Genomic DNA, 26,930 nt, shown 5'->3' on the forward strand with positions numbered 1-26,930 from the left:
AATACACATAATGCGGAAAAAATATAGGACAATTTAGTTTTTTCGTCCCTTTAAATTGACATGACTAGAAGGGCACACCGAGCAATTTCTTCAACAAACGACATAACGCACAACAATAATTTCATAGAATAAAGGTACATGAGTAGACATGCGATCATGTGAAATTGAAGGCAATATACATGGTAACCATGATTTTTTACAAGCAATTAAAGTCTGTGCAAACAACGTTTCATGCATCAGAGACACACACGACATACTAGAATAGTTATGAATAGGGGCTTTTAGCTTGTACGTATACTTCTTTACGTTACCGTGTTACCGGATACCAAATAAAATCTACGCATGCACGGGTCTTTACGTAAGGTAAACTACCTGCCGGATAAGCTTTACGTTTCAGGCCCTATCTCACAAATGCACCTTCTTTTAGCTTGTACTATACTTCTTTACGTTACCGTGTTACCGGATACCAAATAAAATCTACGCATGCACGGGCCTTTACGTAACGTAAACTACCTGCCGGATAAGCTTTACGTTTCAGGCCCTATCTCACAAACGCACCTTCGTTCCTAGCAACTCGCACTATCTCCACAGCGGAGACTCGAGCCGTTGAGTCAAAATAAGCCGACGTGCTAGCGCCAATAGCGATTACATTGTTTCAGCCGGATTGCCAAAGCTAAAATGGCATAGAACATAGACACCGGAAACGTGCTAGCCCCCAACAAGCTGAATTGTTGGCGCTATGTAATCACAAAATTGCTATTGCAGAAACATCGCGCATTGTTCGTCTGGTGAAAAAAAGCACGCAATGGCACTATTACTAATGAGTTGCCTTTTTAATCATTTTCACCTCGAAAACATTAGGCGTAGGCCAACCTGTTCATGACTGCGGTTGCACGAAGTGTCACAAGATGTCGACACCATCGTTGCAGTTACCTTGTATTTTTCACACATTCGCGCATACCAGGATGCTGTACATTATAAAAAACGCCTCGTGATTTTGACGCAATGGTGATTCAATTTTATGCAAGTGAAATACAGTTTATTGCACTTAGAATTACCATTTATGGTGTGCAACTAAGTAAAGGTATACGGATTCAGGTGCGTACGTAAACGTTTACGTATGAAGGCCAAAACGTTGCAAAATATGCGTTCCGGTAAAACGGCAAACAAAAACTGGTATCCAGTAACACGATAACGTTAAGAAGTATACGTACAAGCTAAAATCCCCTATTATCTTTTTCAATTCCCACGCAGATTTACACGCGTGTAAACCAGCGGTCACGTGGCAGTCACACTCGTTTTGGCTTCTTAAATGTGTGAGCGCTTTCTTCTAGCGCATGAATGGAAAGAGGATCAAAACCCTGAAAACGTCGTGAGTTCCCTTGCCTTAACTTTATTTTTTAAAAAGCACACATACCTTGCTCAGAGCTGCATCCTCATATTTGAAATACACCAGCCAGGCAAACAGCCCCGCCGCGGTGGTCTAGTGGCTAAGGTACTCGGCTGCTGACCCGCAGGTGGCGGGATCGAATCCCGGCTGCGGCGGCTGCATTTCCGATGGAAGCGGAAATATTGTAGACCCGTGTGCTCAGATTTGGGTGCACGGTAAAGAACCCCAGGTGCTCAAAATTTCCGGAGCCTCCCACTACGGTGTCTCTCATATTCATATGATGGTTTTGGGACGTTCAACTCCACATATCAATCAATCATCAAGAAGTTCCAATGACTCGCATCGGAATGCCCCAAACACACAACTGACAGGCACGGATTGTGCACAGTACAACGTAAGTAAACTTGTGTTGCGTGCGCTGGCAGTTCTGGTAGAATTTCACGCGTTCTGGGAAATTGATTATGGTACACTATGCTCTGAAGAAGACCAGAGTTTATTCTTTCATCAGTAGTGAACCGATCAATCGAAATTTTGTGTTGGATGAGACTGTTCATGTTTACGCTAGCGTAAGTGCTGCAAACGTAAATGCACGTACTAGTTAGAACACTGTTTACTTTTTGTGAACACGCAAGAGCTGCTGCGCAAATGTATGCAATTTTTGACAGCGCAAACATCCGCTTTGTTGCACTGTAATACTGCTTTTTTTCTCGTTCCACTGCAATAATGTCCACTCCAGCTATATTGGTCATTTTAATACATTACCAAATAAACAAATAGAAAAATACATAGCATGTTTATGCTGCAAGATGAAATATTCTGTATAGTATGAATCTGTTTAGGTAAAAGGAAATGGCGGTGATTGTTTGGTGATCTTTCAGAACTTTTATGTGTGCCGTGCTGGAGCAGATTCGATTGACACCTGTTTTGCCGCGCATGTAGCCCTAATCTCTCGTGTCTCCTTCGCGGCCTCATCATCGTTTTACTAATTTATATGCTTCACTGATGCGATGGCTTCCTATTCATATGTGCCTTGAGTGGTAGCCCTCATCTTGCTACATGGGGTGATAGATAAAAAAATTGTCACCGATGTTTGATTTTGAACTCCTGACGTTTTTTTGAGATATCAGTGGCCCTTGATAGAGGAATATGTCTTGTTCACTTTTCACTCTCTGACGAAGGTCGTGCCATGGCCGAAATGTAAATCGATGAAGGAACTGCTTCTTTCTGATAACTGGCTTCTCAATATATATATATATATATATATATATATATATATATATATATATATATATATATATATATATATATATATAGTCTTGTCCCAAATGCACTTTCGATTGAGACCAAACTAAACATTTCTCAACGATGACTACCTTGCCCTTGCGGATTGCATAATTAAACCTCTACGATTGGTGTACTTCATTGTTATCAAAAGTCTCAATGCAACTGTAATCTCGCGCAAGGTTGCGAGAAAGTCTGCTCGAAAAATAATGCGTGCGAAATTATGCATCGTGCAGCATAGCTTCCAAACAAACGACTTATTGCGTATCGCAAGCATGCTTGGATTCGCGCAGTAAAGTAAGTTGACTAAAAATATCACTGTGTCAGGGCTGCTTGACATATAGTGCATAACATAAAAATCATTCCCTTAGGCATGCAGTCACAAATATCGATAGTTAGAAATTATTCGCTCAGCAAAGTAAGCAAAACTGAAATGTAATTCTGAATGTACAAAAACATGCTGCATATACACTTCTCATTTCTCGTTGTGATGAGTGCTTTCCTTAAATTAATAAACGCACTTCGCCACGACGACGACTATGCTATCTACGCTTAACCGAGATTAACAATTAACAATGTCTTCACCGATCGGGCGGGTCTTCGCAGTGATAACTTTTCGATGACTAGTGCATTCAATCGTGCCACAAAAGGCTCTTGCACCAAACGGTTGCTCTACCTGTAGTTTACACCCGTCGAGGTGGTCTATGAGCTAAGGCTGACCCGCAGGTCGCGGGATCAAATCCCGGCTGCGGCAGCTCCATTTTCGGTAGAGGCGAAAATGCTGTGGGCCTGTGTGCTCAGATTTGGGTGCACGTTAAAAAACCCCAGGTGGTCGAAATTTGCGGATCCCTTCACTACGGCATCCTTCATAATATGTTGGTTTTGGGACGTTAAGTCCCACATATTCATCAATCAATTACCTGTCTTTTACAGTATTTTACTGTGATTACTTTTACGTACTCTCTTCGCAAGCATACCCATGAGGAGAGGGGGTCTCGATATACATGTACACAATCTGCTCAAACTACCGACTATAGTCACGTCACAGAAAAAAACTGATGCCTCTGTCTCCCTCCCCCGTTGGGCTGGTGTGAACCCCTCCCGAAAAAAAATTTCTGGCTACGCCCCTGGTTTAGGTGTTCATGCAACCCATTTAATCAAATCCGAACATACTTTATGCAGCCGCAACATAGGTGGCCTGATGTGGCTGAAACCCATGAATTTTGAGCCGTTAGTTATACTTGAACTGTGTTTTTGAACGAATCTTTCACGGCTGATTGCGGCCGAATTGCTGTAGCTTAAACCTGCGAACCCTAACTCGATCATTACTTCAGGGGTTCAAGCACAATTGATTCTATTCAGATTGTTTTCTTCATGTTTGTATTTCATTATTTTGTTTTGGTTTATCAACTATTGCATGCCCTTCGTCCCACTTTCGTGTTGCAATTTTTATAAACCCTTTTACGTGTACAAACAATAAGAACACTCTCGACCACTACCTCGAATGACGCTTTCTAATAGATAACAGGCCTAAAACCCATCTGCTGAGGAACACACCTGAAAACAATGAAAAAACACTTACTGACCACGAATAAAAGCACGATCTCTTTCACTTGTGAACAAAGCTCCTGTACGGGAGCCAAAACTTTGGCCAAAACTGAATTAATTCGTGGGCAACGTGTTTTTTTTTATTATTCTCTTCACTTCAGAGGACAAGCTTAAGTAAAAACTCTAGGCATGCGCTACAGATGTGGAACTGATACGTGGTATTTGCAGAAAGGAATATTTTATTTATTGCACAAAACTCACGATAATGTTATACATCACGGTATGCATGCATAAGGCATGCATGCATTGCTGTTAAAATGTAAAATTGGACATTGTATTTTAATTATGAATATTCATGGCGTGATTGGAAGCTGTTGGCATTGAAGCAAATATACATCTTCGGAAATGAGTCTCAATAAATGTTTATTGTGCATTGCTAAATCGTGGCTGATCGATTCTAAGTTGCTGGTTACTGGAGATTGTTGCAAAAGCTTGCATGCAATATTGGGAAGGTATGTATTATTTATTTATTTATTTATTTATTTATTTATTTATTTATTTATTTATTTATTTATTTATTCATTCATTCATTACATACTGCCGGCCTCATATGGAGGCCTTAGACAGGAGTGGGGCATAAATACACAACACAGAACAAGCTCGAAGTATTGAATAGAACTGCACAAACAAAAAAAGAAATACATGACTTAGTATTCTGCAAATCAACGGCATTGGCGAAATATGCAAAAGCAACAAAAGGAAACCAATTGCACGGCAGTTAGTACTCGCATAGCACAAGGTACTCACATTAAGTATTTACATACCAGAGAGCATTTCAGGTACTGAAATTGTACTTACATAGCACAAAAAGTCAAAGGAAAAAAGAAAAAGGAAAAGAAAGTTTCACCATTTATTCGAGCACAGCAAAGTGAAAGCGAATGCAAGTGAGTACGTGACTTTACATGACGCTTCGAGCATAGTGGCAATTAAAGAACTTCATTTCTGATCGCCTGCAGAAAAGATTCAATGTTGGAGCGTTCTACCGCATGAGCAGATAAGGCGTTCCACTCGACGATTGTCCGAGGAAAGAAAGAGTACATAAAAGGGTTTGTTCTGCACTTCAGCTCGGCCACCTTTTTTGCGTGAAGAGACCGAGTAAAGCGGCTAATGGTAGCTTTTATGAATACGGATGAATCAACTCGTACCATTTTGTGATAGAACAAATAAAATAACTTTACGGTGTCATGACAGCGCCTTTTTCAAGTTTCTCTAGTCCTGCTTTCTGTAGGAGGTGGGACGGGGATGTTTTCCAACTATAACTATTATAAATGAAGCTAACAGATTTTCTTTGGATACTTTCCAGCTTTAGTATATTAGAGGTTGTCCAGGGATCCCAGGCCGCCGCTGCGTACTCCAATATAGGACTAATAAACGTCCTGTAGGCTAATAGTTTTATTTCCGTTGTTGAGTGACCCAGCGTGCGCCTAAGATATCCCAGTTGTCTGTAGGCTTTTTTAGCAATAAATGTTACATTTTCATTCCAGCGCAAATTGGAGGTTATCATTACTCCTAAATACTTATAGCCTTGCACTAAACTTAAAGGTTGATTATTGATGAAGTAGGTAAATTCAAGTGGTTTATTCTTGTGGGTTATGGTCATTGCTACTGTTTTTTACCGTTTTTTTACATTATTGCTGCCGTTTTTTACTACCGTTTTTTACTACATTGCTACCGTTGTTTTACCGTTTTTTTTTACATTACTACTGTAGTTCAACATGGGCGCCTTGTATGTCTTAAAATTTCTAGGGGTGAATTAGAGGTACTGCCTTTTTAGCAAACCGGAATCATTGAAACTGATGGTCACAATTTAGCAGCAGACAATAGCAATTTAAAGAAATCAATGTCTGACATTATAGGCATATTCGTCTAAATGTGAGCAGCCTGAATAATTCTACATTAGCTGTGTTTAAATTGAAATTCATAATTTAATTTTAAATGCCACCTACAATGAATACTTCATGAAAGTGCATACCATCATGTATGTGCTGCTTTTTCACTGAACTGGCATTTCTATGCACTATGCAGCAGTGCTATAAAAGCATATTGGTGACACATATGTGATGTGAAAATTGCGTATTCTTTTTTAAGCTTGCAGCTGTGTTCTCCAAGAACGTTGAGCATATTTTAAAACATGTCTGGTTTTTGTACATCCTGCTTTTTTAATACACATTATCCCTTATAATTTAAAAAAAAAGACTGACAGATTTAGTTTTGAGACAAATACTATTAATTTTTTTTCTTTACATCGCAGCCTATACGTGCTCGTCGTACGAAGAGAGCGTGAAAGACGTCCGGACAAGTCTGTTATCAATGCGGGCTCGTGGGAAAGTTGCCTGCTGGTGTGCAGCAGCTGCGGATGGCTTCTGTTTTCTGTGGAAAGTAAACTGCACAGAGCTGCCTGGTAGCTGTAACCAAGGAGCACGTATATTCAGTGTGTTCTAAATTAGGTCCCATGCTTTTCCTTACAAATGTCAGCGCCATAAGTTATGTATCTAAAAGTCACCTTTGCAGATAGCTATATATCAAGGGGGATACAATGTGAGCCAATATTTATCACTGTTAGTGGTGCGGTGAGTGAGACCCATTAATAAACTTATGAGTTACCGCATCAGACGGTCATGCATGCATTAAATATTTCAGCCTGTCACATTTCTACCTAGCTTCACTTGCAATAATTATTGCCTGCCTATGCTCAGGTGTTCTGCTGGAAAATTTAGTTGCGGCTGCCAACATTATGTATGCAGGACAGTGAGCACTAGCACGGACTCCTGCATGGAATGCATTCAATCTAACCATGGGTCGAAAGCACGGGCAAAGATTCTAATGGTTACAATTTTACTACTGGTTTGCGATAGCAAGAACTGACTGCTCGTCTCGCCAGGAAGTGATATTTTTCTGATTCTCACTGCCTTTTATGCGTAATCATCAAAAGCAAAATTACACGTTGGAACGGGATATCTAGGAGCATAAACATGTTCAAGGAATTTTTGCAAGCGGTATTGTGTAGAAACATGACTGCCTCCAACTTTTCGATGCAGACATGCCCGCTTATTTCAGTTACTGAAATCGCATGGTTGATCCGGCAGCTGACAGCAATATCATAGTACTTTGTGTCCCCATGAACACAATTATCTGCAAAGGTGTCTTTTTTTCTATTCTCAGGGCTGAATTTCATTTCAACTACACTGAATGTGTTTGTGGTACTTACTAAGTTTTTTCATGCGTATTTTGTTTTTTTTATTGTCTACAGAGTGAGTCACCCTCCAGACTCGCATTTCATGTTTTAATTGATGCCTTATGTTCAATTACATATTAAAATACTTTTTGAGTTGTGCTGAAGCAGTAGCACAATAATGATTTAATTTTCACTGTTACATTCACTGAACATTTCAATTTCATACGTTTTTGTAACCTTTTTTATTCTATTGTATTATGGAAAAGTTCATTTCATAAGTGCAATCAAGTAACTTTCTTTTGTCATACTTCATCATACCTAGTTTTACCAATACCTAGCAATGTGTGATATTTCACAGTGATACTTACTCTTCTTTAACATGTTAATGATAACTGATAAAAGGCATTCTAGAATATTGTAATTTGAGTTCATAGAAAGCGGGAGGGGGTGAATGGTGACATTTTTACCTACATATTTATATCTGCTTTCTTTGTGTGTAAAGTGTGATCAAAATACTATTTGCTGAATTAATGGGTTAAAACCGCAATACAATTATCAGGGATGCCACAGTGGACTGCTTCAGAAATTATGAGCCCCTCGGGTTTTTTAAAATTCACCCACGTCTAAGCAGACGAGGCCTAATAATTTTTTTTCGTTAATCAAAATTGCGGCCTCCGCAGCCTGGGTTTAATTCCGCGGCCTTCAGTTCAGCAGTCAAGGGTTGCGTGAAATGTATGCTGGGCGTGGGCTGTAGTCTTGCTTCCAGTGATGCATGCTAAGTACTGAAGTTTGGTGCCAACCAGACATCTTTGCTAGGGCACTGATGTTGTGTTTGTCACACTCCTAATCTATTGCAATATTTATTTATTTTAGCATGCACCCTTTTGCAATAGCTCCCGGTAATGAAATGCGTATAGATGGCGTTTATCACATTCCTCATTTTTTGCTCTATTTAATCATTGTCACGTGTATTACGAGTTAGTTGTGAAGTTATGATAGTTCCTTCTTTTATAGACCTTTTCACTCAAGGCTCTCTGGGCGCCGCCATAATCCTCTCTGGGCTGTTATTAGTTCGCGTGTCCCCCCCCCCCCTCTTCCAAAATGCACTGCCGAGGCTATGACGTCGACTTATGTGCTCTCGTGCAACAGCCCGGAAAGAAGGAAACACTCCTCTCTGTAAAAAAGCTCCATGCTCTGTAAGGCTGCAGATATTTATTCTTAGCGTATAAAGCCCAAAAAGTCACTGAGATACACTTCATACATCGTACATTAGATGGCTACTTTGGTTGTTCAGAGTTTATCTAAATAGCCCAGTGTTTTTAATGCTTCGGAAAGTGCTTTGTGATCAGAAATTACGATCGTGATAAGTGTGTTTTTGAGAAATACATGTAGTCTCTATTAGCTGAAGAGATGCTGAAAACTTAAGGCTTTTAAAATTGTTCAAGCTTCATGGGGTTAAGGCTCCTCTGGTAATCTTATTTTTCCTAGCCACCAACAAAAATACATTACCTGTTCTAATACTGTCTGCAAAATGCTCTAAACTGCAGTATAGATGATAATAAATAATAATTTTACAGAGTTTCGTACGCATGTCTATGTAAAGTCTCCAGCTTTAATAGTATCGCGCGAGCGTCGACCACAGGCAGTATCAGCACTTTACAATGGTGATAATCTGCGATACCGGCAATAGTACGCGCAGGCGCTCAAAGCGGTGCTAGCGCAAGCGTTATCTGCCACGCTGTTCCTTTTAGGATGACGTACGCCCTACCACAATGACTGTATTAGTCTCCTTAGATGAAAAAAATTAAAAAGGACGGTGTGAACATAACCGTGCCACAACTTAAACCGTGATCTGCCACTTCATAATCTCTTGATCGTTCCTCTGATTACAGTCAAAGAAGCTGCTCAAAGATGATGCGCAGGGAAGTTTCAACTTAAAGAGTAACTAAAAGTAATAAACTGCAAAAAAAAACATTATTTCACCGACTGGTTTTTGCCAGTTTATTTCATCTAAAGAAGGTGCTAGTATTAGCAGCAGCACTTGCTGCTGAACTCAAACGTGAAAATAAACAAAAGCAAAACATTTGCGACGTTTCTATGTGTGAGTGAGTGCACTCCGGGCGCCTTTAAAAAAGAAAGGGAGTGTTTCATTCTGAAGGGAACAGCCTGGCAAACGACGCTTGCGCTAGCTGCTGCCTGTCTCGTAGATTATCGCCGTTGTAAGGCGCTGATACTGCGTGTGGACGAAACTTGGGTGCTATTATTAAAGCTGCTTGAGGCTGCACATCTCAAATACAGCAACCGTATTATTCCGCACTGCATAGACAGTGCAATGGGTCTAAATTCTGGTCTGCATAAAAGGTGGCTACTTATAGGACACATACAGGACGGAAACTTTCAGGAGACATAAAAGCGGCGGTCAAATCGCGACAGCTGGGAGATATACAGGTCGCGTCATCATGTTGCCTCGGGGAATCATATAGTAAACTTACCAAACGTAGCCATTTTCATGAGGGCTTCGTATCCTCGTCTCCTATTTCTATTTTCTTCCCAACAAAGAGTGCGCAGGCCTTGTGTCCCTCTTAAGGGAAGTTATCAGCCTGCTCCCTAATTGCTGCGTTGAATTTTGTGACCCAGAACCTTCCGAGGCATGCAGCGCCGCAATGTGAGCAAGAACATCACTCAGCTTTAAAACGCTATGGTGAAAGAAATAGAAATTCGTAAATCTTTATTACTTGATTGATATCTCATTGAGACAACGCAGTGTTGCCTTCCTTTATTGTTTTTTGAAGTTTTAGGATAGAATTTATTAGATTTCTTATTTTACTATAGTCTTTCTTTTGTATTGCTATTGTTATAATTGTTTTGTATGTGGGTGTGAAAAGCCAACATGAATTAAGGAGTGAAGAATTAAGAGAACGGAAGTAGAAACTGAAAGTGATACTAAAACTGGATGTGCATAACCAGAAGGCAGTCATGTTAAGCCGCCGCAGCATGTATGTTGTCTTATTTGTTTGTTTACGTTTTGTTTGTCATGACATTCGATTCGTTCAGAAGTGGCACATGGAGATCGTATATCGTATTGTCCGGTACATAGTTTATGTGGAAGCGGCCCAGGAACACGTTGTCTTCAATATTTATAATGCTTAAAATACACTTGTGTGGTTTTTGCAACGTCATTATCAGGGGCCTAGCCAAAAGGGGGGGGGGGGTCAAATTTTCCCCGAAACTTTTCGTGGAAACCTCTGCCCCCGCCACTTACCCAGCTTTTTTTTCATCGCTCGGCGCTGACATGATTTAGAATCTAAGTGATGCTACTATCACGATACCAATCCTGGGTGCTTTTACAGGGAATAATGTCTGCATACAGAAACACGAGTTGCGGTGTTTGTGAAGGCTTAACTACTCAGAGATTTCGGGCAGGAATTTCAGCCGCGAGCGTTTTAAGTTGGCTCGGCAACAGGATGAATGCTGCAGCGGTGGTCATACCATGACGATTAGGTTGTAACCGCGTCTTACTACTCGGTTTAATCTGAGGAGTGAACAAGCGCCGTGAATGGGAAGCAGCACACACCCGAAAATGATGATTATGAGCCCGAACAGACGATGATGACTGACTGCTCCGCCAATGAGGATGAAGGGTGTGATATATGCGTACACTGATTCCTCCCCCCCCCCCCTTGGAAGCGGCCAGCCTGACCACTGCAAGTCAAGGTGGCAAGGAACGTCGCAAGAAGAGCTTCATGCGGGAGATGTGGACAACTTCGGTGCTGCGGAAACGGCGGTCAGTTGACACGACAAGTGATGTCACGCGATAGTTGTCCAGCGGAATCTACTGGGAAACTACGTATGGGCCGATGAAACAAGATTGTAACTTGTCGCTCAGACCTGGTGTGCGAATGGGTGTCAAGAGCAGCACCTCGTCTTCTGGTCGGAATGAGGCACCCTGATGACAAGTGTCGCAGACAACCTTTCTTTGTTGTTGCGTGGCTTTTGTGCTCATACGAGCACACTGGTGACACCATTGGGCAATTCGAGAAATATATTCCTCGTAAGAAGACGCGGATAAAGTGCCATTCCCTGGGAAGAAGGAAACGTCCATAAAGAATGTTGGTGAACGTCCGTAAAAGAGATAAAACGATAAGTACCCGGTTGTGCGCTGAACGGTTGTGTTGTAGGCGAACGTAAGAAATGGTAGAAGTTCATCGCATATATTGTGGTCCGGTCGAATATTAACAGTGATCATATCGGCAAGAGTGTGGTGAAATCTCTCGGTCAGTCCGTCTGTTTGAGGGTGGCTCCGTGCGCTCTGCGTCAATTACCGGGCACTTAACGAGATTACACGTACGGACGTCTACCTCATGCGATGCATTCACGACGCTCTTGATTTTCTACAAAGAGCGGAATAATTTTCGAGCCTTTATTTCCGTTCGGGATGATAGGCAATTACGATGCACGAAGACGATAAAGAAAAGACAGCATTTTCAACTCCCGGCGGGCTATACGATGCTTGTCGGGCTCTGCAATGCACCCGCGGCCTTTGAGCACATGATTGACATTATGCATGTGGCCTTAAATTGAAGAACTGCCTCTGTTTTCTTGATCACCTTATCGTATTTTTCTGACGTTTTCTCAGCCCCTTCAACGCCCGGATTAAGCGAGAGGCACGGGAATTGATACCAAACACCTCCACCCCATATGACGACTAGGTTGTAACCACGTACGATGACTCGCTTTATTCTCGGGAGCGAACAAGTGCCACGGATGTGAAGCAGCACGCATCCAAAAACAGTGATGATTATGAGCCCGAACACACGATGATGACCGACTGCTCCTCAAATTAGACTGAAGTGCATGATATATGCCTACAGTACTTGTACCCACTGCAATAGGTCTCGCCTGAGTTGATCACGACGATGATTTTCACTAGGCAGAGGTTCTTTTTAATGGTAAAAGCCAAACACAGTTCCACGGTCTCATAGGGCACGTTCAAGCATATTGCAGTGTGACTCTTCGAACATGTGAGATATACTCAAGCCAGAGACGAAAGTTTCTACTGAATATTTGCACGTTCTGCCAAATCTAAGCACACAGACAAACACACGCACGCGCGTGCTCGACAGAATATTTGATTCATCCCCCAAATTTCGCTAGTATGCTTGTGTACGAGATATCAATGCGTATCTTTACTATGTCCTAACGGTTAAAGGCACTGTAAAGTGTTGTGTAGTGAAGAAGGTGGTGCAAGACAAGCAAACTTGCAGGCCAATGCAACTTTAGAATCCCTTACCAAAATATTCATCACGTAACTGAAGCTGTTAAATAAAAAGATGGTGGTCGTAAACATAAATCAGCATAATTAGAAGTGCAGTGTGGTTCAGCTGTATTGAGCAAGTTTTATGGTTCAGCATTCTTGCAAAGAGCGCAGCGATATGAAACACAAAGCTGATATATATATATATATATATATATATATATATATATATATATATGTGTGTGTGTGTGTGTGTGTGTGTGTGTGTGTGTGTGTGTGTGTGTGTGTGTGTGTGTGTGTGTGTGTGTGTGTGTGTGTGTGTGTGTGTGTGTGTGTGTGTGTGTGTGTGTGTGTGTGTGTGTGTGTGTGTGCAGGATCGTCAACAATATGACGACTCTTATGCAGATGGAACCAACGATCTTCTTAACCTGTTGAAGATAAAGGATACTCTGTTACCGAACCTTGACAGCCAGGTAAAAGAGTGTGTGGCTGAGGGTAACCTTGAGTATGAGCTTCAAAGCGTTGGGCAATACCAAGATTCTATCGTCTTAGCGAAGTCCCGCGCTGAACGTATTTTATCTGAACCTCAAGTCGTAGCTACGAACGCTTCTCATCATTCATCAAGACTCTCTTCTAGCCCGTGCACAGATTAAGCTTCTTAAGTTTGATGTACCGAAGTTTCTTGGAGACCCCATTAAATTGCCTGAATTTTAGGACCGATTTCAATAAACTATTCACTAAAACGAGCCCCTCGCTGACGTAGACAAACTGAAATATCTCCGGAGCTACCTGTCAGGTAAAGCGGAAGGTGTAATAAGCGGCTTGGCTACAACCAATGAAAGATAAAGCTCAGCTATAGATCTTCTACAAGAAATATTTGGCCATAAATCACTGAATGTGAATGACCATATGCGCCGACTTCTTAACCTTCGTAAAGTACAGTCATGCGAAGATATCGAAGAGCTGCAAAGGCTGTATGAAGAGATGCAAACTCGCGTGAGATCTCTACGTAACCTTGGTGTCAAAGAGAGAAAGTGTGGAGTGTTGCTTAAAATGGCAACAATGCATAATCTGCCGCAAGAAATTGTACTTCGTTATACTCAGTGCAGTTTGTCTTCGAAAAATACAAGTGGTACTACAGGGCCACCAGAGGAATCGTCTATTCTTCTAGAGTTCTTAAGCCTGGAAGTGAAAAGCGAGGAGCAGGCGTTGCTGATGACGGTTGATCACCGAGAACGAGCCCTAACCAGGCAACCGCAATTTAAGGAAGATAACCAAGGTTTAAAGTCTATGTTAACCGTTAAACTCTCTCCGGCGAGTTCTATGTTCTGCGATGATAAAGGTCACATGGTGGATGACTGCAGAGCTGATCTAACGCTAGGTGAGAAAAAAAACTACGCAAGTTAGAATGTTGCTTGCGATATGCCCGACATTTTCACAGAGCGAAGGAATGCAAAAGCTGGAAGAGGTTGAGTTGCCCAAAATGTAAGGGAAGGCACATCGCTTCTATGTGCGAACCAAAATCGAAACAGAAAAAAAAACGAAACGTAGACCACTGTTTGCAGCTCGTCTGTTGACCCTTCAAAGAGCACAGTACTTGTATACAGACCGCGCAAGTCTGGGCTCAAGGCACTGGAAGGAAAAGCCTTGTAAGAATGTTATTTGACGGCAGTAGTCAACGCAGCTTCATCAGAGAAGAGTTGTCTAGAAAGCTGAAAGCCACCGTGTTAGCCAAAAAACTGCTGTCTATCTCTGGATTCGGAAATATTTCCGCATCTCGGAAATGTTATAGGAGGGTACGGGTGACGCTGAATAGCCAGTATGAGTCAAAGTCGATAAAAATTGATGCTATAGAAGTCCCACAAGTATGCAGTGACCTGTCAGCACTAACAGAGACAAATGTGCTTGAAAGAATAAATAACTGGAACTTACGTTTGGCTGATGTCACTGTATTCCAAGTCTTACTCCAGCCTAAAATATGCGTGCTTATAGAAGCTGACTATTACTGACAACTCGCCAGCGGCAAAATTCATCGACTGGATGACTCCTTAACTGCCATTTAAACCATCGTGGGATGGACACTACATGGCGATACGAGAAGTTTTCTGAAGCTTGAACAGCCAGACACTGTAAGGACCTTCAACGTATGTTTAATGGAAGCCAACTTTTCCGAGCAACTGAGAACATTCTGAGAAGTGGAGCATCTGGGACTGGCCCACGAAAAGATACATTCGAAAGGAGATGAATAAGTTCTGGAGAACTTTGTGGAATTCACTGTTAAAAGCAATGAACGCTACGAGGTTGAACTTCCTTGGCGCAACAATTATTACGAGCTTAAAGACAACCAAGACGTCGCTTCAAAGAGGTTTGAGTCTCTACAGAGAAAACTACGTCGGGAGCCAGAGTTTCACATGGAATATGACACTACGATAAGGAGCTACTACAACAATAGCTTCGCTCAAAAGGTTCCAACGAGCAGTACGGGTGGGCTTGTCACTTACTACATTCCACACAGAGCGGTAGTAAGATGTGACAGAATTGCAACAAAGGTACGGGTCGTATTCGACGCCTCATCTTTCGCTCCAGGCTCTCCTTCTCTCAAGGACGTCTTGTGCACTGGGCCGAATTTGAACCCCAACATTCTTTACCTCTTACTGAAGTTTCACAACTTCAAGATTGGCATTTCCGCCGACATTAAAACAGCATTTCTTCAACTGTCCCTGGCCGAACAAGACCGAGACGCATTTCGTTACTTTTGGTTCGAGAAAGGGTCTTTTAACCTTGAAGCTAACCTTCAAGAACTACGCATGACAAGGGTTTCTTTCGGTGCCGCAGCGGCCTTTCCTTCTTCCGGCAACTCTGCGATACCACTTCCGACTAGTGGAAGGCAAATACCCTACGACTGCCAAACTACCGAAAGACCATTTCTACGTTATGATTTGGTCATCGGAGCTTAGAGCGTAGAGAAAGCACAAAGAATTGTTAGCGATGGCTTCAGTATTCTGAAAGAGGTGGGGACGAATTTAACAAAGTGGACGACAAATAATATACAGTTACGGAATTATTACAACCACCAAGACTCGAAGATACAGTACGATGTAGGAAATGAAAAGAAGACACTGGGACTCGTTTGGGATACTGACGAAGATTTTTTAAATCCCTCGCTAACTGAAATGATGCTTGGATCATTAAGTGAGCCAAAGATTACGAAGAGACAGAACGTAAGCTTTGCCTCACTTATGTATGATGCTTTCAGATTTTTCGCGCCATTCGTTCTGGTGGTAAAGTTATTAACACAAAGGCTGTGGCTACAGAAATACACCTGGGATGCGCCCCTACCCAAGTCTATTCTAAAGGAGTGGACAGCATGGACGAAAGGCCTCCCAATAGTGAGTCAGTTGGAAGTTCAGAGACATTTTGGCCAATTTCTTCAAGACAACATTTTTCGTGTTGTCATACATGCCTTTAGTGATGCAAGCCCAGCTGCGTACGGCGCCGTGCTCTACCTTCTGATAAGGGAGTTGAATGGAGCCATATTTCTGATAGCTAAATCAAGAGTAGCACCGCTACAAAAAATGACTGTTTCATAACTAGAGCTCATGGGAGCACTTGTGGCAGCTCGACTTATTGCAACATTGAGACGTACCCTAAACTTATCAGACTTTGAAACTGTTATGTGGGCAGACTCTATGATCGTGAATAATTGACTACGAAGTTCAACAAAGCGCTCGAAACAGTTCGTAGCAAACCGAGTGTCTGAAATACTCTCCTTAACAGAAGTGATTATGTGGAGGCATTGCCCAGGTTATCAGAATACTGCTGATTTGTTGTCTAGAGGAGCCACCGCCGAGCAACTTCTACAAAGCTTGCTTTGATGGAAAGGACCAAACTTTCCCAACAGTGAGACGACATTCAACGAGCCCTGCTACGGCGAGGACGTAATTGACATAGAGGAAAAAACTATGTGTTGTAGAACAGCTGTACGACCAGAAACTACGATTGTAAACATCGATGACAACAGCTCCTATAACCGACTGATGCGTACGACTGCATGAATACAGCTGTTTGCTGAGAATTGCCGACACCCAGACACCAGAAAGAAAGGACCTCTAGCCGCAACAGAATTAGAAGATGCAGAAATTTATTCAACACGTCGTACGCCAAACAAAGTATTTGGACCGGATGTGCGGCGAATGAACATTGCACTTCAGCGGTTTTGTCCATATGCGACGAATTAGGACTTCTTCATTAAGGAGGTCGACTTCAGTTCAGGCGACCTCCTTAAGCGGAAGTTCCAAGCACCCTATTCTGCTTCCTGCTTCAGACACATTCACAAAGTTGCTGGTGAAAAAAGAACACCAACGGCTTTTACACGCTGGAGCCGGTTTACTTATGACGGAGCTGAGAAAAAGGTTCTGGATACCGAGAGCCAGACAGGTGTTAAAGAAGATCATTCATGAGCGCACAGTCTGCAGGCGATTTTCTTGTAAGCCATACTCGGAGCCCATCGCACCTCTAACAGAAGACCGTGTCACCCCCTCTCCACATTTTGAAGTATGTTGGGTAGATATTGCCGGAACTCTTCTCCGAAAAGATAAGGCTGATACTACTAAAAAGACTTACATACTTATCTTCACATGTGCAGTTGTCAGAGCTGTTCATTTGGAGCTTGTCACCAATCGTAGTTACGACAAATTCCTACTAGTCTTCAAACGATTTGTGTCTCGACAAAGAATTTGCAGGAATATGTACTGCGCCGATGCCAAGATCCTTAGAAAGGCATCAAGGGAGATTCAGCAGCTTCATGAGTTGATGAAATCACAAGAAGTATTATCATATTTTGCTAGTCAGAGGATTGTTTGGAAATTCATCACCGAATAGGATCCCTGGTGGGGAGGATTTTGGAAATGATTAATTGAATTTGTGAAGTTTGCAATGAACAAACACTGAGAAATCATTTCTTTAATTGTGAAGAAATTTCAACCATCCCCATTCAGGTTGAGGCAATGATAAATTCGCGACCGATCACTTTAGTGTATGCTGAATCATCTGAAACAATCCCACTGACGCCAAGCCATTTCCTCATGGGACAACGACTGACTATGCTTCCTGGAAATTGTGTGAACACATCTAAAAAAACTTCATCGTCAAGCGACTTTTTTCAATGAAGGTGGAGACACAGAGAGCAAGTGTTAAACAATCTTTGGAACATGTGGAGACGAGAGTACCTCCAAGAGCTTCGTTCAGCTCATGTGACCGAAAATACAAGCACAGAATCGGTTAAAAAAGGAGACATCTTACTCGTAAAAAAATCAAACACGCCGAGACAATTGTGGAAGATGGGACAAGTTACAGAATTATTTCAGGGCAAGGACGGTAAGGTTCGGTTATGCGAGGTGCGCACTTATGTTGGCATCACGTTGAAGAGACTGATACAACTGTTGTATCCTCTCGAATATGCCGTGCAAGCTGCAATATCTCGTAAAGAAACGTCTTAATTAAAGAGATCCCCTGCAAGTTGTTCGGCCAGGAGCTATAAATATTGTTTCGGAAGAGCGGCGAAGAGGAAGAAGAGTACTAGAGCATGCCCGGATTCTCTCCTTCCTCCCCCCCCTTTTTTTTCTTTTTTTACATTGCGCCAAAATAATTTCACGGTCAAAACACAGTAATTATATTCCCCTAGTCTAGAAAACCTAAAGGTATTGACTTGAATTAACCACCGGCTTCTTGGCCAATTCCCCTTAGTGGGTGAAAGCCACAAAAGAAAGGAACAAGCAAGCAAGCAATGTGCGCCCGCATTTCATTTTTTTAGTTTTGACCCCAGCGTCTAATAAATAAGATGCTCTCTTCTACGGCTCCACTTTCTGGTTTTGAACAGCATAATCACGAGGAGTACACACTTCTGTCAAGTTTGCCAGCCTACTGCACTTTACCAACAATACACGCACATTGGTTTGCTCAAAGGTCTGTCAAAAATTGCTTAGTAGCTAAAACTCGCAAAATGAAATTGATTCTGAAAGTTGAGTGGCTGGACTAACTACTAAAAAAGCTGGCTGCACGAAAAACAAATCTAACTTGCCAATATTGACGATCCAAAAGCGTCAATCACCGGTGATCAATTTTATTAGGCGTCGTAAGGAAAGAGTTAAGCTTTATATTAAGCTGTTATGCTGAGCGAAAGCTGTTATGGAATTACAACACGAGTCAAGTGCGGCGCCGTAGCTGTTCGCCGCCGCCGCTACCTCCAGCGCCGGTAACCACTACCGGACGAAATGAAAAAAAAAACTCATTAGGTAAAAACACTATGGCCACAGTGCGGTAGGAACCCCTATCGCCGGAGCCAGCCCAGTATTCTACCACTGAGCTGCGCCATTTTTTTTTTCATTATTTAACTAAGCTACGCTGGTGCTCAAAACTCGTTTGCAAATTTGCCTTTGGCGGCCTTGATATGAGGAAAGGAATCGCGTTAATATGAGTAGTAAAGCGTTTTAGAGCAGCAAAGGAACAACCATGCGTCACAGAATGCGAATTGCGTAACGAGTGGATCGTCCAATGTTCCAAAACATTACAAAAGCTTGTTCTTGATCGCCTATTAACTGTGGCGCATATTCATTTGAGGCCTAATTTTTCATCGTTGTCAGCCACTTCGTAAAATATTTGCATAAGGTTCTTTGCAAGTGTGTAGCGGACACCCCGCTTCTCTGAAGAATGACGACGGATAGCATAGTGAAGGTCGGCCTACTACACAAAAATGATGATTATTTATGGCGTAGAAGGTAAACAGCAAGTGTGCCTGTGTCAGTTTCTTGACGAGTGTTCAGAAAAGGCTCTGAAAGGCCGCCCTTACAGTTTTAGCTTTGATTATGCTGGGCGTTCAGTGCAGGCCTGATGGTTTTAAATGCAAAGCATTTCTTAGGGAACTTCAGCGACTTTGAATCCATTCATCCACCCACCCAAGTATTCATTTATATGCGAAGCAGTTCTTAGCGAACTTCGGCGACTTTTAGATCTATCTATCTATCTGTCTATCTATCTATCTCTCTATCCATCTATCTATCTATCTTATCTATCTATCTATCCATCTATCTATCTATCTTATCTATCTATCTATCTAGACGCCTAAAAATTTACCTATCCCGACCGTGTCGATGATGGTATCGATACCAAAATTATTATGGCATAACATGACTGTATGACGAGCATAAGTGACTGCTCATGACATAAAATCATTACATATATGTCATACATATATGGCATATATATATATATATATACATATATATATATATATATATATATATATATATATATATATATATATATATATATATATATATATATATATATATATATATACATTTCAAGGTTTTGCTGCTCTTTCGGTGGTTTTGTTCACATGACATATTGCCAAACTGGTATGGTATGACATGACTACATGCATGACGAATAAAAGTGACAGACCCTAACGTGAAAATCGTAACACGCATGTCATGAGAGTCATGACTGCACGGCGCTCTCATGGTGCGCTCACGGTCGTTTCGCTAGCTTCACATATACCCAATTTGGTATTACGTGACGCGAACGGACTACGAAGATAAATGACACGTCCAAACATGATAATCATGCGTCATGGCAATGCGTGTCATGAAAAAACATGACTACATGCTACGCTTATCGAGCGCTCGCAGCCGTTTCGCTAGCTCCACATATGATATCAAATTTGGTATAACGTGACGTAAATAGACGACGAAGGTATGTGAGACGTCCAAACATGATAATCATGACATGCGTGTCATATAAAGCTTGACTACATGCTATACACTCATAGCTCGCTCGCGGCCGTTTCACTAGGTCCAGACATAACAAATTTGGTGCCACGTGACGTGAATAGACGACAAAGGTAAATGGCACGTTGAAATATCATAATCATGACATGGAAGTCATATACGGCATAACTTACGTCCGCATCGTAACGTTGTGGTGATTTTAAAGTGACAAGTCAAGCTTCCTCATTCGTGCTTCGCATATCATCAATTTCCTCTGTACGTGGGATCTGCCAATCTTTTTCGTTGTTATTTATTTATCTTTCTCGCCTTCTGTACAACACCTATTTCCGCAACCTTGCACAAGGTAGCAAACTGGTTACTTTTACCATGTAACCCAGCGTTTTCATTTGATCTATCTCTCTGCTTCTCTTATCTCGTATGTTTGAAGTCTTTTCTTTTAACTGAAGCGACTCATTTTGTAGTCATCTTCTCAGGCCGAGGAAACTTGTGAAAAGCGGCCTTATCATGACCGAAAATGCTGCGGAAGCCAATGCCGCACAGTAGTTCGGCCTTGCGAGTTCACTTTAACCCCAAAAAAACACAAGTAGTGGATGCCGGATGAATAAAATCTCTAATCAGAAGAAGAGAATGGTGCAATGTCGATAAATGTCTATGAACTGGTAAGATTGATGGTTCTCTAGGCAGCAGATCGCAGCAGAAACAAGGCACCATTCCGAAGCATAACAGGATAAGCAGCCCCGGCGGCCCGGCTCGACCTCGAAACTGACGTCTTATCTCCACGTGTCTCCTTCTGTCGCGTTCCTCCCCTCCTTCGTTTCACGCTTTTTTTTTTGGGGGGGGGGGGGGTTCCCCGGTGAAAGTTTGCTGGCTAGCGAACTGGCTTACCCCTTCTGGCCTGCTGGCTAACCCTTTCTTATGAGTCACGTTTATTTATCTCGAAAGCTCATTTTCCCAAATAAGTAACGCATCGCTGTATGGGTGCATCGCTGTATGGGTATTATGGCTAATTCTAGAGTGTTACTCCGCTTGAAGAAGCTGGTATCATATGCGCTGTTTCTTATTTTGAAAAAAAAATGCTATATATATTATTGCCTTTTCCTGCCTTAATACAGCTATAAATATATATTATAAATCTTCCCCAGTTATCACACTCGCCAAATACCTCTGTACGAGTGAAGCATGACAGTGTAGGACTTCAAAAACAATTCTAACTGTTTGCGGCACTTTATATTTTGCAGCTTGTTCGTGAATATCACAGTAATGCAACGTACTAAATAATGCTTTATATGGCTCAACCTTGGTGTCCAATGAAATTTTGAATTATCGACTATTGGATTTATAATTTCAGTGCCACTGGCATGTATGAATCTGTCAACAGAAATGAACATAGAAGTGTGTGAAGGTCCCCAAAATATAAATAAAAGCCCCTGGTAAAATTTTGAAATATTTTATTAGATGATGTCAAATCATCCATAAAATATTTTTGCGAAGAACAATTACCCGGTAAATGACTTGCACACGCATCTTTTAGTAATGTGACTAGGCTGAACAGCCCTTTACTACTCGACAAAAAAATAAGAGAAAGAAATAAGAAGGTAATTTGAGCAGAGAATTCTGTGATGACTATGAAAACGTTGCGTCCTACTTGCATCGTACGCTGACCCACGCTTTTAGAGCTATCTTTAATTTCATGAAGCCTAATTTGCCATAATTATCCTGGAAAAACAGCACGCTCTAATGTTTGTCTTTGCCAGGTAATTTTTTTTCGTCGTTACAACGGTAAAAAGTGCAGGGCAGATTTTATTAGTTCGTAACTGATATTTTGTGTAATGACGTGTTTTTTCCAACATTTATTATTGATTGCTTGCACTCAATGAATTCATTTAATATAACACAACTTTGCAAGTATTAACGCATAAAATCAAATTGGCACAAATGAAAGAAAAAAAGTGGTTTGCCTGTTTGTTGCACAAAAGCTCGATGAACAACCGTACGGATAATTTTTTCCTGCTCAATTTTTATTATAGAACCAGGATACGTGTTTCGTTTTGTCTACTTTCCATGATTTATTTCTAAAGAACCGGTATGGATTTCCCTTATGGCATCGGGACACGAACGCCTCGCTGAGGGTTTCTTGCTTTCGTGAATCATCAAACACTTTGCGGTCCTAATAGCGTGAAACCCTTGCGCCGTTATTACAGTAATGCGCTAATTGTGTACGTTGGGAATTGAATGTACAGAATTTTTTAATTTTTGTAGGGCCTACGAATGGGGTGACAGTAGTACTGACCATGATCAAGATGAATGCCAGGAGGAATGCCAAGTGATGGGATGCAAGTGTATAAGGTGAAAAAATAATGAAAGTGAATTAAGGTTAATTAGACGTGAAATATAAATAAAGTTTAAGCAAGTGTGAATCAAAATGAATGACATAATTGAGGCTGTATGGAACTGAAGGAAATGTGAATAAAAAGTGGCGACAACATTAATGAATGCTGATGAGAATTGAAGTGGAATCGACTGTAAATAAACATGTCGGTGATTTGGACCTTACGTGCTCTATACCTCTAAGGGATAAAGAGTAGCCGGCGCCATTTTGGCGCAAACATCTTCCTATATCAGGTAGGTAAAAAACTCAATAAAAATAGTTCTGTACGTGATTGAAATATAATAATTTTTAGTATACCTGCCAAATCCACTAGTTTACGTTGAGGCATGCCGCAGGAGGGGCCGCTGCAAATTTCGACCTCTTGGGCTTATTTACGGTGCTCCAAAATGAAGGTACACGAACCACTAGCACTTCCCCTGCATGAGAATGCTACGGCCGGGGCCAGGGTGGAACCCATGCCTTTCGGGTTAGCCGGCGAGGATCGTATACCCGCTTTACCACCGCAACGGCAAAGGACTGAAAAAGTCAAAGTAGTTTATCACAATAGGGTCACGATACCATATATTTTGTTTCACGTGTGCTCTTTATAGCATTAACATAAATAACTGTACGTGATAGTGTTCAAGAGCTCGTTTTGCCGCAATTAGTGACTACGTCAGTCGGCGGCGAGGGAAAAGTCGGTATCGATGTACGTAATACGTATCAAAGGCTCGCTCCGGAATTCAACCCCGGTACTCTGCGTGGGAGTTAAGTGTTCTAGTTCGAAGCCATGCCAGTGTCTTTTTTTTTTTTTTTCAGGATGGCAGGGGCTTGAAACTGCTTCAGGAGAAAGAACTGTGAACGTCAATCAGTGAGAGGAGTGGCGTTTAAAAAATTAAAGATAATGGACATTGTAGAACAGAAGCCTAGAATCGAAATAGGAGTCACGAATTTTCATTGAGTAGCAGGTGAACTACATGTAAAAGTCCACCAATTACAAAGCGCTCAAGCATAATTCACAAAATGAGAAATTATAGTGTAGTAGGTATTTAACAACGACTCAGACGGAATCGCACTTGTCTACAGAGCACCCAGCTGGCAAATTCATCTGGAGTGCTATGCTGGATCGGCCGAGTTTCGCGAAACTCGGGAACTTCCAGAGCCCTGGCGACACCCCCTTATCAACGAGCCAACAGTACGAAAGCGTGAAATCCACCCCTCAGCGCGCTGCGTTTCATTGGTTACGATGGAAGCAGTCATCGGGTCAATGACGGTGAACTAAGTTGCGCGGTCTTTTCAAACCAAAGGCACCATTTTCATTTGTTTGTCGTTCCACTGAGTGCAGATTTGCACCCTTGCATTAAAGGTGTCAAAAACCTTTCGTGGGGGCATTTTTTAGATGCACGGTGTGTTTAAATTTATTTTGAAGCTTTTAATGCCTGCACTGCAACACGCAGCGCTCACTGAGCGCTGCGTGTAGTGTGTTTTACTCGGGTGGATGTGTGAGCACTTGTGTGAGTGTTTGCGAGAGTCGAGGTTGCGCTGAATTCTTACAATATATCATAGCATATATCTGCAGAAAACGAACAAGTATAGTTTATTAACAGACAAAGATGGCTTTATGATGCTGCAACATTTAAATGCGGAAAATAGTAGCGTGACAAAGTACTGACTGACCAAGCCAATGATTGTTGTTTTCGTGTGTGTGTGTGTGTGTGTGTGTGTGGTTGCCTTGGTGACTTTAGGCGCTGGGTACAAACACTTGTGTTAGCTACTCATATTTTTTATTGTGTCATGGGCATTGCGAAAGTGACTCCGAGGGCAAAACGAGGTTCCCATGAAAATAGAGACGTCGAGCTTTAGCAGACTAGGCCTGAGATGCCATAGCCTCCGACTAATTGGCCTGCGGGTCGTTTACAGAGGTTTTCGGGCATGCTTCCCGAAATCTGAGTCACACGTCACATCAACTTTATAATTGAAAGTCGCTTTGACGGGTTACCTCATGCGTTGAAGTAGAGTTACAAAGAATTTTCGTTACAAACTTGCCTAATATACGTACTTTTCATCACGCGCACCAAAAAAATGCAATTAGTGCTTTGTAAAACACCGTCTAGTGTTCTAGATAACAACAAACGTTAGAGGGATAGTTCTCGGTGTCTAATAAACTCCAATGATCTACCTTCCCTTTAGATATCCTTCGCACCTTTCATTAACTAAACAAAAGATTTTGGCAATACTGAGCTGCTAACGTGGAATCAATAAAGTATTACCACGAACTCCACAGTCATGTCACAGGTAACTAGCTCTGCTAAGAGCAGCGACTGAAATTCACACAAAGACGACTACTTCTTGAAAGATTTTAAGCTATCAAGAAGCAGTCGTGTTTGTGTGAATTCTAGTGCTGCACTGCTGCACATACCGCATGTTCACGGGGCGCCAAACTCGTGTTCTCTGATCCAACCGAACTCTGAACGTGGACTGGTCCGTGAATACCACGCGTTTCCAGAGAGATGCAGGCAACCAGGTGTGATATTCAACAAACTGGAGCCGCTTCGCCTTGTTCTCAAATCGCATGAGTGGCTTCCTGGCAGCCGTTCAGTTTCTAACTCCTTCTTCATAGAGACGGCGCTTCGTGGTTGTAGCAAAAACGTGGTCGAGCTCTTGCTCAGCCTGTACTTCTCGGACAGTACTTTTCGGCTGTTCCGCTACTGCTGCCACAATTTGCAGGTCTTTGTCCTTTGTAGTAGTCAGCCGGACAGAGGTTGCCGAGGGGCGTCTCCAATGCGTCCTTCATTCCTGTACCCTTGAATGATCCGGTTGACAGTGGAACGAGGACGGTTTCTCATCGCAAATAGAGAACGTGGAGAATATTTTCACAGGCATAAACCTACGATGCATCGTTTTTCGTCTACCCGCACTTCCGGCATGACCCTTCAATTAGGAGACAAGACTGGGATGAAGTACTGCCGAACATATGCAGTCCTTTTATCTCGTGGCGATAAAAAAAAGTAAAATTTGATGGCACTATGAATGGAAGCGTAACAACGAATTACCGCAGTGGGCTAACGTTGCGAGCCAACGAAGATATAAAGCGATAAGCGGGCCTTGTTTCCCCCAGAGACAAAAAGTATAAAGCATTATTCTGCAACTGCTCACAGCAGTAAAAATTTGTCATCAGCGCTTGTTTGGTGCTCATATTACTCCGTACGAGTTACACAGAAAATTTGATTAGAACGTTTCCTAATTTGTCTGCCTGAATGGCACGAAGGAATACGGCTGCCAGTAAGCAGTGAATAACGGTGTAATATCGGTGACATGAATTCTGTAGCACATGCTAGCAGCGCTATTGGTAACACACCATTGTATCAGCTCTATAAGATTAACGGACTATAGTCACTATCTTTTGTTTACAGGTTAGTAACCAATCAAAATTTTCAAACATTGCAAGCTGATATGTCAGGCCTTACTTGATATTCATCATCACTCTCGCGGCGTTCAACTTTGCACTGATCAAAAGCAGCTCATGTATGGGCCGGGGTTTATTACCTGTAATATTGCTTGCGAAAAAGCCACACTGTCTGCGCTTTTTGAAAACCACACCAACTTCTCAATTTGCATGCGCACATAACAAGAGTGATGCTCGATTCACTGTAAAGCAGCCGCAATTCAGTCGAGTGCCATGCTCTAGCAGACGACACAGCGAAGACCCGCCTACAGCTGTCATTGCACTTACGCGCTAGTTTCCGAAGCACCCGGCAAAGGCGCTCCATGGAGCGCCGGCCTTGTGTTACGGTATATGCTAACAATAGGTAGCCTTTAAAGGTAGCATATACAGTAACTCTACGCTGGTCTAGAGTTACTGTATATGCTTACCATATGCAGTAACTGGACGCTGGCCACACGACGTGGTGTTTAGGGTAGAACTGGACGACTTTCTACCTTCGTATCTCCCTCATTTTCGCACACTTCAAGGTACTTGTACTCGCTTACCCTCGGTATTTCTTGGCCCTGTATTGAGACCGCCTGGTCTTTGCGATCATTCAATACCATCAATCCACATTTTTTTG

At 42.1% G+C, this 26,930-nt stretch overlaps 1 long non-coding RNA gene across 1 annotated transcript; it reads left to right on the top strand.

The window, feature by feature from the left end:
• The first annotated feature begins 6,552 nt into the window (after positions 1-6,552).
• LOC142777138 (uncharacterized) lies at positions 6,553-23,043 on the top strand. Its single transcript, XR_012887939.1, has 2 exons — positions 6,553-6,701; positions 22,755-23,043. It is a non-coding gene; the product is annotated as an uncharacterized LOC142777138 (long non-coding RNA).
• Positions 23,044-26,930: the final 3,887 nt, after the last annotated feature.

The sequence above is a fragment of the Rhipicephalus microplus genome, chromosome X, assembly GCF_043290135.1.
Source record: "Rhipicephalus microplus isolate Deutch F79 chromosome X, USDA_Rmic, whole genome shotgun sequence".
NCBI classification, from domain to species: domain Eukaryota; kingdom Metazoa; phylum Arthropoda; class Arachnida; order Ixodida; family Ixodidae; genus Rhipicephalus; species Rhipicephalus microplus.